Source organism: Scatophagus argus, chromosome 9 (genome assembly GCF_020382885.2).
Source record: "Scatophagus argus isolate fScaArg1 chromosome 9, fScaArg1.pri, whole genome shotgun sequence".
In the NCBI taxonomy this organism is placed as follows: Eukaryota; Metazoa; Chordata; class Actinopteri; family Scatophagidae; genus Scatophagus; species Scatophagus argus.
Window position 1 is genome coordinate 10,078,397 of NC_058501.1, and position 16,803 is coordinate 10,095,199.

The window sequence follows — 16,803 nt, forward strand, 5'->3', positions numbered from 1 at the left end:
CCCCTGGAGTGGACACTGAGAGGCAGACAGTGATGGAGGCTGCCACCTAACAGCCTCTAATAGCACCTGACACAGCGTTACACACAGCTACGATCTGTGCCGCCCAGCTGAGTTTGGGTTAGGACAGGACAGGCAAGGTGGGGGTTGAGTGGGGGATGAAGACAGGAGTTTGGGTGGGGTGGATGTGCCTAAGGAGAGACGGCATTGAATATGAGACTGCACAGTGGTATAAAAAGAAAATAATATACAAATTTTACAATCTGTTTTCCCACATTTAGGCCTTTTGTACACCACTCCTCAGTGATAGTATTTCCACTTCAATGACAGCCAATTCTTTTCTTTAATTCCACTAGATGTTGTGTGTTCTTCACTCTTGCTACAAATCCACATTAGAGGATTAACCCTAATCCAACCCTAAACCCTAACCCTAACCCAAATAATTCATCTCATCCTGTATGACTTTTTCTAACATATTCAAACTTTCTCTTTTTGCCTCCTCTCCTGGATGAAACAGTCATCCTGTACACTTCAAACAGGGCAGGATGCAGGGCTTAAGTGAAGATGATCCGTGCTGCCTATCTTTCTATGCCAACTGACACTGCTGGTGACCCCTGAGCAGATGTTCCTTGTAATAATCTGCAGTTGAGAGAGGCATGCACGCCAGGTGGAGATCCCGGGGTCTGCTCCCAAACGATTTCCCCCTTATAAAACAAAAGGAGCTTTGAGGTATCGGCTTTCTATGACACAAAGATCGGGGTGTAAGGGCCTGCAGAGCGGAGTACTTTTAATACAATTAGAGGTCTTTAGAGACAGGCAGCAGGGCCAGGCAGGCAAACAGGGCACTGGCTGACCGATCGACTGCTTGACTGACTTGGCAAGACAAAGATGTGGATGTTTAGATGGGAGCAAACAGGCTTTTAAAATGACACAAGGTGCACTGTCGCAGCTGGTGTTGAGGTAAGAGGAAGTAAAGAGGCGGAAATGAGAGATATGTCATAATATCTCTAAAACTATCTGGATCTGGTTTTAGTTTGGCAGGGTGGGGGGAGGCTAGGCAGAGGAAGAGAGTCAGTAACACAGGAGAGAGACTCGGGGACTGGAGCCGCCTGAGCCAAAGTCCCCTAAGCAAGGGCACAGCTCCTGTTACCGCCTGCTAATGGAGTGGGGCTATTTCAGTAGCATTGATTGACTGCTTTCTTCCTCTGAGCGAGCAACTTTCTCATATCTGGGGGAAAATGGATCATAAGCACCCCAGCAGACGAGTGCAGGCTGGTGGAGAGGAGAGGATGATGTTGGTGGCACGAACACCCCTCTGTCTTCTCCCTCTCCCCTCTCTGCTTGACTGTCTGGTAGTTCAGTGGTGGAGGTGGAGCGGACGGGGGTTGGAGGTGCAGGGGAGCCACTGTGAAATTCCTCCTAAGACCTTTAGGGGGTGCAGTCATTCCACCTTGAAACCGAACAAGCCCCCCTCTGCTTTGTCATAACTGTCAAACTCAAATCCTTCCTGGTTGATTGTTTTCATTGTGGGGAGAAGGGGTAAGGCTGACAGATTTCCTGAATAAGAAATGGGACAGGATATGAGAATTTATCTGACAGGTATACACGGCTGATTTGATACCAGTGTGGAGCTGGATAAGCAGGTCACAGACAGTTTTGGTACCAAATTAATGATGGGTACTAATTAATTTGACAGAGTGGGATGAGCAAGGGCAACATCACGCACTACTTTGCTGCTGCTGATGAAAGGATGCCCTTTGTCTTGATTAGAGTTCTTCTCAAAATGAACAAGTAGCTGAGATTCAAAATTTCTGGTACTAAAACAAGTTTATCTTTAGCTTGATTTGAAGCCCAATTCTTTATGTAAGTTTAATGATGATAATGAAGAAAAATAAATAAAGCCATTTTCATGCCAAAAAAAAAAAAAAAAAATCCAATTAGAAAAAAAAATTCTAACTTTAAATTGGTCACTATACAAAATAAACACACACAAGCCCTGGTCTTCACCACTGTCTTTAAACATCTGCTAATCTGCTTTCATTGGCTTTCCCAGCCCGAGGCATGCAGCTGACTTTGGGTGTGTGTGTGTGTGTGCTTGTGTGTGAGGAGATCTGTGGTGAATGCCTAATTATCTGATTATATATGTTTATTCTAATTCATCTCTCTGGAGGACTGTGTGAGGCACGGAGAAACCAGGCACCAGACACACCAGCTATAAGTGGCATGAGGAACTCCCCTCACCTCTTCACTCACTGTTTAGTTCTCCACATTACATCCGCTCGTCCATTCATAATCTGTCATTTACGTCATAATACATGTATCTATTTCATCTGAAAAGTACCCCACAGTCTTCACGGACTGTTGCACCCTTGATAAAACTAAATGTCAGAGTTGAAGATGCTTTTTTATTGAAAGGAAAAAAAACTACATATTTAACATGCTAAAATAAGTGTGTGAAAAGATTTGTATTTAATGTGTACGTGCAGTATAAGACTGACGATAGATCTGATCAAATTTATTATTACAAATATATTCATGACAAATTCTGGCACAAAACAGTTAACATATTTATCTCAGTTTAGTTACTTAGTCTCAGTATTTTTATGCATTACTAGGGAAAAAAAAACAAAAAAAAAACAAGGAAATGTGATTAAGTTTCAACAATATGAAGTGGAGACCTCATAAAAATAAACTCTCAAAAGAAAGAAGCCTGCATCTAGTGGACTATATAAAAATGTGACTGAAAAGCCATCAAAAACATTTCCCTGAAGTTGAAATTGTATTTTTATAAGCTCAGACAACCACAGCAAATAGCTGTGGTGATTTTGATAAACCAGTTAGCAAGTGTGGATCAAGCCGTTCAAGATTTCAAAGGTGTGTCTTTGAATTCAAGCCTTTACCCCTTCAGAACTTTCTTTATATTTCCCTTTACTTTTTTAATATTGGGCATTAATGTTTTCAAAAAACTATACATTTTCATTTCACTGGCTGTGGCTTTTAAATATGGGACCCGTCTGAATATGCGGTGTTCTTATCCTGCACATTTGAGAGGACGTGCTTAATAGGCTTCAACTACTCTTGCCTTTGATCAAGTTTAAAGAGGAGCAAAAAGGGCTCTGTAGCTAATGCTGATCCCCATGGCTTTCTTCACACCCTGTGTGCTCTTTCTCCTGTACATACATGCACACAGAAACACACACATACACATGCAACCCACCCCATCCCTCGCACAGGAGCGCTCTCTCTCACACACATATAACCCCACCAACCGTGAGGCTACAAATAGCTAACCAAGGTGACTCTATCGATCTCCAAACAACAGCGAGAGAGGGAAAGAGAGAGAGAGAGAGAGAGATTCTGAAAGAGGGAGAGAAAACATGCTTCTAAATGGACAGACAGCTGTGGGTTAAGGTTTTTGTTTCCTGTTGTTGAATAGTCCTGTAATAAAACAGATTCCATCTCTGTGATCAGGAGTTGATTAGACAGTTGTTGTCTTAGGCAAAGCTGGAATAAGCCTTTAGTATTTTTCACTGCATCATTCCCCACATGAAGTAAAGGGTGTAATTACTGTATTTGGCCTATTGTGAATTGTTGTATTAAAACAACCAGCTCACAATATTTTACATTACCTGCAACAAATTAATACATTTGTCAAAAAGGTACCATTTTAACAGTATGATTTCTTAGAAATATTTTGAAATTCTGTGAGGCGGATGGAGTGAATGCTGCTGGTCATTAGCTCAGTGTTTACTTTATCTCTTCATTTATGTTTCATTGAGTTTAATGCACAATCAACATAATAAAGAAAGCACTGTCCCCTCTGGCTAAATGGCCATTTTGTCAATTTGAGTCCACATTATACGACAACCCACAGAGAAATATACAAGACATCATGCTCATCTAGGAGTAAATCAATAGTAACCTGCTCTTCCTTGGACATACTAGTTTAGGTCAGCACTTGATTCTTCAAACATGTAAATTGATTGTCTGCTGGCCATTGAAAATTGCTTTAATGGTCCTTTTTACAAACACGATTTGTATTGATTGCGTTAGATTTGGAATTGCACCCAAGCAAAACATATTTTTCCTTTTCTAGAAGCCACAAAAGCTTACTGGATATATGCTGATCAAATGTCTAGAGTAGGTGCTTATATTTTGGCATTACATGTATACTGGTAAAAAAAAAGACTTGTTAAAATAAAACAAAAAAGCACAATATCAAGTATATTGCATGCCTTTGAATGGTTTTTCAAAATGGCTTTAGTAATTTTTTTCATAATATTTTCTATGCATTATATTGTCATCATTTATAGATGAATAATTTATATTCAAATTTTAATTCCGGGTCTCTGAAAATAAATTCAGTTGACACTGATTCAGATTTTTTTTTATATCCTACTTGAAGGTCCTGTTTGTTTTCATTTCTAACATTAAATACTCTGGCATCCACTAAATTTCTGCCCCATTTTTAGGACCCCAACAAAACCCATCATGACAATGTTTTACTCTGTTTTCAATTCATTGAGGTGACAGTAATTTTAAGTCCTTTCAGTTGGAATGACTTCTAGTTTTGCCTTTACACTTCTATAAAGTTTTCTTCTGAAGTCTTCAGAAGAAAACTATTTGTTTAAGTTAAAGAATAAATTATCCTGTCATTTGTCATTTTAAAGTTTTCATGAGTTCACGATCCTTTTATATATAAAGTGAAAATAAAAGGACAGACTTTCACCAGGATTTCTCGATCTGCGTCATGTGTTTGCTGTCCTTATAGTCTCTTCTCTTCCATCCTTCACTGTTCTATTTAAAGTGCTTTGGTCGACTGTACTGGCTTGTACTGATCTTTACTGCTGAGTTGTGTGCTGCTCTGTTTTGAATCATTCCATGAGATGGAAACGGAGGAGGAGAGACACAGAGCGAAAGGAACAGAATGCGAGTGAAGGGGTGAGAGGGAGAGACTGGGGAAAAGAGAGTCTCCAGGGGAAGTGAATGGCTGGAATGCGCGTTGAGGCTCAGTGAATGAGCTGCATGCTGGGCTGGGGGGAACTGGAGGTATTGTGTTGAGGCAGCAGGGGTCACAGTGGCTGTGACTGACACCAAAACAACATTTCATGGCAGACGACACTGGTTAAAGGCCGTGGCCAGGCCTCTACTCGCCGACCACACCTTGAGTATCAACAACCATTTCTTTTTATGGTGAATTCTGTGTGATTGGTTTTGTTTTTTACTTTTTCTGTTTGCTTGGAACTAAAGTATAAATTTTGCTTGTGGGGATGGTGCGTTGCCAGCAGGGCTCTGACAGACACCTTAAACTCTAATGTATGATTCTAAAAATCTGTGTTCTTTGTTAAACAGAGCTTTCCTCCATTCTTCAACAGCCGGTCAACTGGAGGTAGGAGGATGCTTTTTACCCAGGTTTATTAGTTACAAAAATAGTTTAACATGTAAAGTGCAATAACTGTTCTCATGCATATATGCTGCATCCTTTCTGAAGCAGTACAATATAAAAAATGCATTACTTCAGTGTCAACTAGAAAAGTATTTTCACACTATCAAAACTGGCAAATGCACATTTTGTCTGTCTTTACATAAAGTGTTTCTGGTAACACCCAGGTGCTAATCGCATCTATTTGCATTCATTTTGCTCTGTTTTTGCAGCTCAAGAGCTATCATAAAGTGGCTTTTGCCACTGATTCTGATAGATATTGTAATTGTATTTTATGGTCACAGGAATTATGTTGTGCTGCATTCCAGTTTTGCACGTAAGCCTCATTAAAACACAATGGAGATCTGATAGTTAGTTTAAAAAATATATATGTGTAAGTGAACGACGTGTTCTTCAGCAGCAGCCGTTGGGCAGGACAGTGGAATAGACGAGGATGCCACTGAAAACTACCTCCCGGCACTTTCCAGGATCCCTCTGCCTCAAGTTTTCATTGCTTCCTATCCACTTATCAATTCCCTTTAATAGCAAGCTAGCTGGCTGATAACATAATTAGGCAGCTAACATCTCTTTTAGGAGTCTATTGAGCATTCTAATTAGCAGCAGATTAATGGGCAGTGAAGGCTCAGCTCCACACCACCAACAGCAGCGACCCACTGTTACCTTCAGCTGTGCACCGCCCAGGGGCTAGGAAAAGGGGTGAAGCGGGGGTTGCAGTTAGGGTGTGTAGTGTGTGTGCATGTGCATTTGGGGGTTAAAGGTGAACCTGGTGTATGAGGGTTTTTGATATTGTTTTAATAGTTGGCACTGAGAAAGGAAGGGTTTGAGGGCCTGTGTACTGAACGGGGTTAGGTCAGGGATTGGGTGTGTGTGTGCGTGTGTGTGTGTGTTTTACAATGACTGTACCTCCAGGTCCTTACAGACAATGTGAGGCATTGAAAGTCTCGCCCTAGGGGTGCCAGAGCACTAATTCTAATTATCACCAGATTACAGAGATAATGGGAGACCCCGCTGTCAAGAATCTAACACCTCTCTCTCAGACTCTTTCTCTGCTGCTCTTTCTCCCTCATATGGCCATTTTACAGCCCAGCAGTCACTGGGGTTGCCTGGTAAATGCGAGAGAGAGAGTGTTCAGGGAGAGAATGAGGTGCAGAGAGAGTAGTTTTCAGAGTATTAGAGAGGGAGAGTGTGTGAGGAGATTGAAAGAGGACCAGAATTGACAGGAGGGTGAACGTGACTGAAAAGGAGTTAAAGAGAGAGTTAGAAAGAGATAGAGAGCGATTTAGTGATAAAGAGAGACTGCAAGGTGAGAGGGATAGGTAAGCACAGTGGAGACAGGAGAGGAGAAATCTCCCTCTAAGTTACTAGAGACACAGCACAATGCCAGACAGTCTGTCTTTTTGGTGCCATCCAGCACCACCCTTTCTGCCACCATTGTTGCTCCTGTCTGTCTCCACTCTCTGGCTCTCTTTTATTCGTTTGTGTACTTTGAAAGACCACTTATTAGCTTTTTAGCCTTTTGAATGAGCATGCATCGTAAAAAGGCAGGAAGGATGAGACAGAAAGAGAACAAGGACATGCAGAAAAGGCAGAGAAATTAATTCAAGCCTTGTTCAGAGCTCTCCACGAAGTCCAGAGCTTGACCTGGATGTGTCACTAATGAGACCCTGATATACCCAAGCCAGTTACTTGGGCAGATCCTGCGTTCCAAGATGTTTACGGCTTGCTAAAGCTTTGGTGTACTTTAAAAAAAATCTCTATAAAACCATTAAGAAAACTTATCAACCCAAAAAAACAGACAGGTGAACTTAAAATCTACCTATTTTGATGGGTTGTTGGTTTTCAATATGTGTGCCAAGAAGCATTTGGTTTAAGGCCAAAAAGCTACTTTTTGACAGTATAAAAAAAGAGGGATTTGCATCAGCAGGTGGACTCCCCACACCAGTCTTCCTTGTTTTTATTATTTTTCTCATTCAAAGCACTTAAAGAACATACGCCACCATACAGGTTTGCAAATAGAATCACAATCAATCCCTAATTCCTTTTGATATAAAGGCTGCCCTTCTTACAGTGGTACAACATTACAACATTGCTCATGAATGCAGAGACCTCGTATTAGAATATTAATAGATTATCAGATTTTGCTGTGTGTGTGTGTATGTATTTATATACACACACACACAAATATAATAAATTTAAATATATAATAGGGTGTGTGTGTGTGTGTGTGTGTGAGGGATAAGGTCAGGGAGTCTCTCCCTATGGAGCAGCAAGTGAACTGTAGTCTGTGCCAAATGGCCTACACCACACTGTTCTGCCAATCTGTTGGAGCTTGGCTCTAAAATGCACCTGCGGACACCCTGAGGCCTGGGGTTGGGGTGGTTTATCATTGCTAAGTACTGCACATCAATGAATATCAAACTTTTCCTGGGGGAGTCAGATTTTCCACACCCTTTTCTGTTTGACCCAAAACCAATATTAACTTCTTGGCAGCCATATATAAATTTGGAAACACACCGGAAACATTTTATTCCGACTTCTGATTGTGAATTTTTATTTCACATGCATATCTACGCTTTTGAGTTTATAGAATGGACTAGTGTGTCCAGCCTATGTTGCCTGCTCTACAAAAAGTACAGGACATTTAGTGATTGCCTTCTCAAATAGAATTACTGAACACATAAAGTCAAATGTGAACAGTTGTGCACTCACTTTAAATGACTGTTCATCACCCTGATGGATTTACTGGGAGGGGGAATCCTGTTTTTATTCTCAAATGAATCTGTTCAGCACTCTGATGGGGGCCATAAAGAATGACATATTTATCTTCAGGCTAGGTGGTTTGACAAGGACAGCCACAGTGAGTTATTACAGCACACAGGATGGGGGCTTCAGTGGAGACTTAGCTTTACTGTACTTTATCATAGCGAAACCCCATTGTACTACATCCACATGTACAGTGCTTTCATAGGAAAGTAATAATATGTTTGGATTTATTGTTTGATTGCATTACAAAAACACCGAAATATAAGAACAAAAGTTATTAACAAAATAACAGCAAAGTTAAAAATGACTTTCTCCAAATTATCAGTCATGCATCACTCTTCTTGAGTTTCACAAGCATTGTGTTTTCTTGTACTACTCACTTACATCATTATCAAACTGTACACACTGCACCCTCCTCCCGCATGGTCTTTTAAATAACAGGTGCCATTAAAGTTTATCAACCACAATTTTATTGCAACCTATATCATAAATCCTGTCAATGATGGCGATATATATTACTGTTTGTAGTTTATTATATTATATCATTATTTTCCTAACAGGGCACAGTTGTGCTGTCTGACCTTCTATAAATCAGCTCTCCTTAATTAACCAAGTTGCTCAACAACTACTGGTTGCATTTAGAGAATTAAATATTGACTATTTATGTTATATCATGTTATTGAAAGCCCAGGTCCAGAGATATGTGTTCCATTTGCCTGAATTAGTGCATAGCAAGATATTGCTCAGTGAGATGTATACAGAGAGCAGCAATTATACCTTCAGAAATTCTACTTTCTCAGCAAAATATATTCGCTACTTTACTGTACACATATAGTTACTGAAGTGTAAGGTAAGCATATGTGGCATCACCTAAGTCAAATTATTGTGAGAACTATTCAGTCCTGAAATGTGAGTTCTTCACTGATTATTTAAATATAAAACTATGTTTTTTTTTAAATGCTAAATTACAGCAATCTTAAAATAACAAAAAGTCCACTTCACACGATACAACACAGTATCTGTGCAGTATTGCAGTCAGCATGCTTTCTAAACCACTGTACAGCCACTTGTTCTGCCATATTCCCTGTACAGTACATAAACCTGTAATTGCTGCCACATAACTAAGTCTTCTCATAACAGAGAAAGGGAGAGGGATGGGGAAATGGACTTTCCCAATGTGCCTTATGCTTCAGAAGAATGGTACGTTTGTCATTTATGTATATATTTCAAAGGGATACTCCTGTAAAGCAATCCACTAGCATTCTTTCCCTCCTTGGTCTGTTCTGTGGGACTACTGTGTTGTCTGCTGTGGCATGTGGAGCTGGAGCTGGGGAGTTAAATGGATTAATTACCTTTAAGGTCCTTTTGCGTCTTTTATTTCACAGACAGACTCACTTGGGGCTTTTGAAATGCACACACACCCCCTATTCCTAATGACATAATCACATAATTAGGTGATTTTCAAATGGAATCGCCACATAAGTAGGGGGTTAATTTTCCTCCTGGTCTATTCATCTGATTTGCTGGTGTTTTAGGTCACTAGCTCCTAGGCTGTGTATTCAAAAGGAGACAAAAGGAGGTTACTTGACAAAAAGCTCTAAGGAAAATATAGGCGTTTGACTGTACTGATTGAAAACTTTTATCATTGGATATTAAATATGACTCATCAAACATTTTAGATGTTAAACTGTCCCATTGTCAGTGTGTTACATGTTTAAGTTAAGTACGGGTGCATATAGTTTCTTTTCTGTCATTTAGATGTTAAGGCTATCTGAATATCCGGTTTCAAAGAGAACAGTGTCCTGGTTCACAGTCAGCCACAATCCATGTAAAGAAAGGAGGAGGCAATGCCTGGTTTACAAAGCGACAGATATCAAATAAAGATTTCCCCCTTCTCTTGGAAATTCCGTGGTGACACGACTGAAATGCTGTCCTCATTGACTCCAAACATGGGTCCAGTGCTCACAAACACTTGGGCCTGTGCGGAGCAGTCTAATATGTGATGTGAGACAAGAAGGTGTCTTTTCATTCGGTCGACTGCGGGCTTTAGTGAGAACAATCAGCAGCTCTCCACAGCAAGAAGGCGTGAGGAGCAATTCTTTTCTCCTCCCAGCCACGGGAGAAGAAATCAGATAATTAAATGTGAGAAACGGCGTCGAAAGAGAGAAAGGGGACGGACCTTTCTGCACGGCTACCTTCTTGAGGCTACCTGCTCAGGCGTGGAGCTAGCGAGCGAGCTAGCCATGGTGGTATATAGCAAGGGCCCTGCAGCGTGGAAACGGTAACGGCACAGACCGTGACAAAAAAGACGGCACGGCCCCTCAATGCTCCACCTGGCAAACACAGACGGTTGTCAGGGACTGGCAAGTCAGGCATGTCCTCTTCAAGTGGCACCACGTCCATCAGAGCCCATTTTGAATGGGCCCTCTTGCTGTTTGCATGGCCTGAGCTCCAATGATATGCCTCACTCGCCTCTGAAACTCTATAGACTGGTTTCACTGTCACAGCAATGGGAGGAGATGTGTTGAGCCAAGGCTATTGTTGGAGACAGATAATGGGAGAGGGGAAAGTGTTAAAAATGATTGTGTCTCTGTCGGGGCTCTGTGTAGAGATCTGTGGACTGAATCACATCATAATAAGGAAGTGAAGCAGAGCAAGTCCCTTTTTTATTCTCCTTCAACAAGACATGACATGGCGGCCATGTTTGGTCTCCTGGTCAAATATGTTGGCACTGTTGTATTAAGCAAGCTATTATTGAGAAACAAAGAAGTCATCTAAAAAAAGAATCCAGTAAATACGCAAGGAATGTCACAAACAAGTACACTTTCTTCACAAATCCAACACTATAAGTGTGTAAAAACAAAAGGGAAAGCAAGGAGAAAGAGGGATTTTCTACATTATTGTCAATGAGATGTTAAGGAAAAATAATCCAACACACTGCATAGTGTATCCATGCTTTACTGCCATTACTGGTCCTTCCACTGCTACATTAAATGTATTTCAGAAAGAATAATGCATTACTTTAAAGTTAACAATCAGTCTAACACTGAATAGAATCAATAATTGAATGACTGATGATAATTGAAGGCAAATTATAAATTGTATCTATATTGTCCATTTTGCACTAAGTCCACACATTTTCTTCTATAAATAGGTTATTTATGCTTAACATTTCTCAGTCTCCCTCTTAAATTCCATTCTAAATGGATGGGAATGGAAAACTGCTGCATTAGCCTGTGTTGTTCTTCAAATGAATTGCTTTTCAGGGGCAATAAATACCCCCAATATTTCATATGTGTGTGTGTGTCTGTGTCTGTGTTGCTGGTCTGTGTGCATGCACTGTGTTGTTGTGTTGCTCCTGGGTCTCACATGAATACAAATACCTCTGTTAAGGGCCGGTGAGAGCAGAGCTTTCTTCACTCTATTGACTGAATATCTAGTTGTCTCATCTCTCTAAGCAGATGTCTTTCCCCAAGCATCTGTTTGTATTAGTACTGTAATTGCTGGTGATAATAAGCCCATTGATTCAGTATCTAAGGAAATAGTCAATCAGGGCAGCTCATTCGTCTTACTTTTCCTGACATTTTTCCCCTCCAGCTAAACAGACAGTGCCAGGGCCTGGGCTTTGTTGACTGGATTGGAAAAGCAGACTGTGGTGGGTTGGGAATGGCCGGCCTGTCGACTCTGAGTGAGTGATGGCATTGGTGCAAACACACCAGTGACCCAATGGCCCTTACAGCAGGCCCTGGGTGATAGATGTGTTGATTTGTTTATAGACACCAAAGCCCATTCTCTGTTCTTTCTCGCTATTCTCTTTCGCTCTTAAAATCTATTTATTTCCCACTTTTCTGTATTTCCTATTTTTGGTACTCCTCCTGCCCAGCCTTTCCTACTTTCTTCACCAACCCAACTCCCACTTTGTACATTGGGTGGTTTTCAAGTGTACTGAACTAGGCAGCCAACCCATAAAAGCATAAATTGGCTTTGATAGTTTGTTCAGCAGCTAATACTGAGACCATCATTATAACAAGTCACTTTATCTTTGCTGCAATCTCAAATCAAGGAGATGCACAACTTGTACTTATCACTATTTGAATTGCCATCAGTGTACATGGGAAAATATTCAAATAAAGTGAATTATGAAGTAATATGTGTAAAATCCTCCACTACTCAGCAAAGACAGTTGTTGAATAGATGCGCTGAGTAAAAAACAGAACCTGTTTTCCTTTTAGAGGAGAAAATGCACTATTTACTCTTTGTAATAGGGGCAATTTTCTATAAAGCACTGAATGTTTAAGTAGTATATACGACAGCAAATTCATCAAGGGACAAGTTGATGTTTAAGCAAACAACATCCAGTTCTGTTAATACATTTAAAAATTTCTTAACATTCAACTTCAGAGTGAGAGCACGTTATTTGGACCTCAGCCTGTATAGTCCCATTAGTTTCTCTCCATAAACCAGCATTCTGAAAGGTGAGTAAATTCTGAATACCTTCACAGAGTGGAATGAGAAGAAAAAGTAAACCGTGTCCTGCCTAGTTAATAATTGTCCCATTCAATGTCCAATGTGTCCCACTCTACGACTTCAGAAGCCGTAATATTGTCAGGAATAAATCACTGAGCACTGGCCTAAACTAAATGTGTTCATTGGTTGGGGTTAAAGGGCAGAGCCACCCATTATTCTGTACTGCCAAAGGGTCATTATAGCCATGTCAGTGATGTTACAAATGAGACTTTGTGATGTGTCTTTTCCCAGCACTTCAAACATTTTGCATTGAACTGAAGCTTACAAATGGGTGCAGGCTAGAGACAGAGAAATCTTGGTTTGATTGTATACTGTGATGTCAGTAGTGGTCATCTGGAACTACTTTCAATCAAGTAAGTAAAGTTGTTATGGAGAGAAAAAAAACAAAAAACAAAAACAAAATAAAATAATCTTCCATTACTAAAAACAGCCATTCTGGTAAAAACCTTGACTATGTACATGGGTTAGTGTTTTCCTCAGTGTAAAAGCAAACAATTAAGAAAAATAGAGAAATAAAACAATCCAGAAAAAGCACCACAAAATTTTTACAGATGAAAAAAATTCTTGAACATACACCCACACATTCACACACCTTTACACACACAATCACAGGAGAGTAAAGAGGAGAGAGTAGAATTCTTTACGGCCTGTCACAGTGTCAGAAGCAAGTTCACGGTGAGCGTGTCTTATTATGCACGGCATCCAAAAACTGCGGTAAATTAGCAAAACATATGGCGACTTAATGATATCAATGAAGTGGCCATGAGGGCTGCCTAGGAGCAACAAATCTGTTAGATGCAGAGTGGTGTTGCTCACCGTGCTCCACTGTTTCCCTGACTGATAGAACAAGCCAACGCTATGTCCATTAAGATCAATACGCCAGCCATTAAGATAGTAAAAAGCACATTTACCAGGGTTGTCAGGCTCATTATTGCAAGCAGATGGCAGCCCTTGCACTTACAATTCTAGACAAGGGAAGCAGTGACAAGACTTCAAATTAGAATCTATAATGCTAATGTATGGCCTGCTGGAGCAGTGGAGATAAAAATAAATTATAAAGCACAAGGCAGTGGACTGGACTATGAATACAGGTACAGTACAGCTGTGGGGCTCAAATGTGCTCTGTACTTCTAGCCTTTGGTCAAGATTTTAAAGCTTTTTTAAAAGAATAAACACAGACTTCTTTCTGCGTGATCTAGGGCCTCAGTGCATGGGATCTTTAAAACATGTATTTGCATTTTAGCAACTGAGCACTACATTGAAAAAACGCTATCTTATTCGTGCAGAACTCAAGCCAGGGCTTTGTGTGGAAGCCATGTGACCTGAGCAATGTTCCCAGCTTTACTCATTGTTGTTGGCCTCACCCCTACAACATTCTTGCATGATTACTTTACAGTCTTTCAAATAATCCCTTTTGGGAATAAAGGTAAACTTCCAGACATCTTTTTCTTTACATAAGAATACATAAACTCACATCAGGTTTTTCAACATGGTGAAAACCTGTAAAACGGTATACTCCGACTACTAGGATCATTTTTACTTTATTATTTGATTTATTAATGGAGATTAAAATCAGCTACTGCCAGTGAAAGTTGAACAACATTTTTTTGAAAATGAAAAACAAAGCCAAATATTTCAAGTGCTCAGAAGGAATTCATTGATTTATGAGGGTAAACACTTTGCTAATCATAAGAACAAATGGAACATTCCATAAAGACATTAACACTTCATTCACTCTGGACATTACCAGACATTAAAGAAGCCTCACCAGGGCAATAACACTGTGACAAATTCAACAACAACAGATCAATATTAAGGAGCACCACAGGAGCCTGAGAAAGAGTTTTTCACTGGGAAGCCACACTAATTGCAACCAGTGGGTTTAGCTGTTTCAGAAAAGTAAAACATCAACAACCTAACTTGTCATATTGATAAGATAACTACATCCCAGTATTTAACTAACCACAACATGATAAGAGCAGTAAATCCTGTCAACATTATGTTACATGATGCTACAAAATATAGAGGTCTCGTATCAAATGTTGTTGGAATACCACAGAGAAAAAGCTTTTGAGGGCTTCTGACAGGAAACCTGACACTCAAGGAAAGTTTACTGTAGTGTCATCGTCTTAGTTTCCTTTTCAAGAGGAAGTCATGCTCTGCTCTTGTTCATCCTGCTCTCTCTCTTCCCCCCCGGACGCTCGAAATAAATGGCTAAAAAGAGATCTACTTAAAGCTGTCAGAGAGTGTCGGAGCCAACAGCCGGGCCATTCCGCACGACCTACTCCCTGACCCCCTCTTTTCAGGGGTCACTTGTAGGCTGCCTCTGGTGGGAGTGCGGGGTAGTCATGCACTGAATGACAATGTATAAACATATGAATCGCTCTCTCTAAGTTGCTCCCCTTCAGAGACTGCTGAAGAGCAGCTTTCCGAGATTGCAAGGTTTATCTTTATTTGCAGAGAGCAAGTGCCTTTCAAGTAATAATCAAAAGTTTGGTTTATGACAAGCAGCAAATTCAGAAGCAAAACCTTGAAAAAGTGGGTAATTGTATGCTACATTATCTCAAATATTTTCCCCTGTGGTGCCGTGGTGCCAGTAAAGATGACATGTGAATGATTTTGCTCTTTACTACTCTGAGGTTTCTAGTAACTAGAGTGTCCCTAAGATCTTGAAGCAATAATAGAAACACAAGCGAATAACAACACTGCAAGACTAATGATTTGATGTGACCTGGGGTGATCTGACAAGATGTTTAAAATGCACGTTTTCTATATCAATACAATACCAATTTTACTCATCATTAAGCCAGACACATAAAATCCATAATTGGCAGAGATATTAGCCCGTAATTACTGACCTCCTCTCATAGGAGATTTTGAAAATTCACCCCAGTTAATATGGCGAAAATGATAAATTATTCCATTGCTTTCTGTTAATCACTACAGTGGAGTCATAAGGGCTCGGCCCCAAAGCTCAGTTTTAACATTAATGCCCTACCTCTCATCAATATTAATAGGTGCCTTTAGTAAGGGGATGGTGTGTGTGTGTGTGCGTGTGGGTGGAGTCTTTAGAAGGAGGAAGGGCGAAATGAGAGACATGTGATTTTGACTCTGAGGATGAAGGTATATGGCAACTGAACCAGTAGTATCTTCTACATCCTCAGAAGTGAGAAGAACCATTATGAGTGAAGATACTTATGTTACAGTTCTGTTTACTGACCATGATTCTTTCTGTTTGTGGTGGGCAGCCTGTGTTGTTTTCACTGATGTGGGGAAAAAAAATTTCCCCTGTAAATAATTTTAACATTTTTTCTTTCTCCTCTAACATTTTTCTTTTTTTTTTTTTGTTCTCCTTTTTTTGTGTGTATGCATGTTCTCTAAGCGCAGGGGTTGGTTATTACTGGCTGTGACAAATGTGAGTCAGCAGTGCATAATTTCATATAAATCTAGCATGAACATGAACTTGAGTAAAACACAATGGGGAAAAGCTGCATTTACAGAAGGATAGGTAAAAACAGACACATAAAGAAATGAAGTAAAGACAGAATGAGGAAATAAATAACAAGGGAGAAGAGTAGAGAAGAACAAGATGGGAAGATGCTGGTTGGCCACTAGTAAGGGGGCCTGAGTTTGACAGATGCTTTCAGTGATGACCATCTGCCCTGAACAGCAGAGGTGCTGAACTGCAGGTTTTAAAGCTGCTCCTTCCAACAGCTCCAAATGAAGCGGAGGAGAGGACCTCTGGACAAAAGGTTGTGCTGAGAGAGGAGCGAGGGCCACGCCACCGCTGTACAACTTTAATTTATGATGGATGAGAGCAGAGGAAAGGTCAGGTGGTGATAAATATGAGAGCGTTTGTCCCGGGAGGTCATCAATTATGCCGCGGCTTCTAACTTTCGATCTTGCGGGCGAAATGGATCTCTTCTTTGTAAGAAAACTATCTTTCAGAAAATTGGAATGTATTAATCAAATTGGGTGACGAAGGAGAGATGGAGTGTGAGGAGAAACATATCAACTTAAATCTGAGCCATGATCCATATCTAAGTAGAGGGCTCGCCCTGTATTTTGATGCA